This window comes from Triticum dicoccoides, chromosome 7A, assembly GCF_002162155.2.
Source record: "Triticum dicoccoides isolate Atlit2015 ecotype Zavitan chromosome 7A, WEW_v2.0, whole genome shotgun sequence".
Classification (NCBI taxonomy): domain Eukaryota; kingdom Viridiplantae; phylum Streptophyta; class Magnoliopsida; order Poales; family Poaceae; genus Triticum; species Triticum dicoccoides.
In genome coordinates, this window is record NC_041392.1 from 578408117 (window position 1) to 578409826 (window position 1710).

Sequence of the window (1710 nt, forward strand, 5' to 3'; positions counted from 1 at the left end):
TCATTATATAACCTCCCGAAGGTTTTGACCACCGTATCACACAAAAATCTCCTGTTCTTTTTTCGAGCTGTTTTCTGCCAGGGTTATCAAAGCCAAACATCATGTTGTCTCCCTCCTCCTCCAACAATGAGGGCAACAATGCTTGGCTAACGAAGATAGAGCTGAAGAGAGAAGAACCCATGGAAATCAACAAGGATGAAGGGATCAAGAAGGCCACGGAGGACCAAGTTCCGGCAACAGAAGACACCCTTCAACTTGAGCACAATCTTCTTACCCCAACTGAGATCGAAGCTTTCAAGATGATTGAGCTAGCTCGTATACAAAACAAGTATCTCACACGTGAAAATATTTTGTTGAAGAAGCATATCATCGCACTCAAGGGCACTATCCGCAAGTTGGAAGATCTCCTACGCTCGATGTGCGACTACCCATCATCGCCACCATCTTCTTCACCAAAAAGGGAGACATAATCACATGGGTATGGGCACTCCCCTTGGCAACTGCCAAGCTTGGGGGAGTGCCCCGGTATCGTATCGCCATCACTTTTATCTTTACCGCTTTTCTTAGTTCAATCCTTTTGATAATATTTTGATCTAGTAGAATAAAAGTTCTTAGTATGATCTAGTTGTGAGTTTTGCTTTATGATCCTTCTATGTAATCGAGTCTATGAGCTATATATATAATAAAGATTAGTGTTGAGTCAAGGGCTTGATTATTTTTCCATAATCTTGAGTGAATAAAAGAAAAGAGGAAGGAATAAAAAGAAACAAAGAGATAATGTGGATCTTATGGAGAGTAATGAGCTCACATAGAAAGAGTACGATGAATAAAAGTTGTTGAGAGTTGAAAAACATAGTTTTGGTCATCGTTGCAATTAATAGGAAGTAATAAAGAAAGATAAGTCTTCTCATATAAATACACTATCTTGGACATATTTTATGATTGTGAGCACTCATTAAAATATGACATGCTAAAGGGTTGACATTGGACAAGGAAGACACCACAATGGGTTATGTTTTCTTACATCTGAGATAAATTATATTGTCATGGATCATCCAACATGATTGAGCTTGCCTTTCTCCCTCATGCTAGCCAAATTCTTTGCACCAAGTAGAGATACTACTTGTGCTTCCAAACACCCTTAAACCAGTTTTGCCATGAGAGTCCACCATACCTACCTATGGATTGAGTAAGATCCCTCAAGTAAGTTGTCATCTGTGCAAGCAATAAAAATTTCCCTACTAATATGCATGACTTATTAGTGTGGGAGAAAATAAGCTTTATACAATCATGTGATATGGAAGAAATAAAAGCGACATACTGCATAATAAAGGTCCATATCACAAGTGGCAATATAAAGTGATGTTCTTTCGCATTAAGATTTTGTGCATCCAACCATAAAAGCGCATGACAACCTCTACTTCCCTCTGCGAAGGGCCTATCTTTTACTTTTATCTCCTACCTTGCATAAGAGTCATGGTGATCTTCACCCTTCCTCTTTAAATTTTATCTTTTGGCAAGCACAACATGTTGGAAAGATCCTGGTATATATGGCTAATTGGATGTGAGTTTTCATGAACTATTATTGTTGACATTACCCTTGAGGTAAAACATTGGGAGGCAAAACTATAAGCCCCTATCTTTCTCTGTGTCAAATTAAAACTCCATACCCATAAGTATTGCGCGAGTGTTAGCAATTGTGAAAGACTA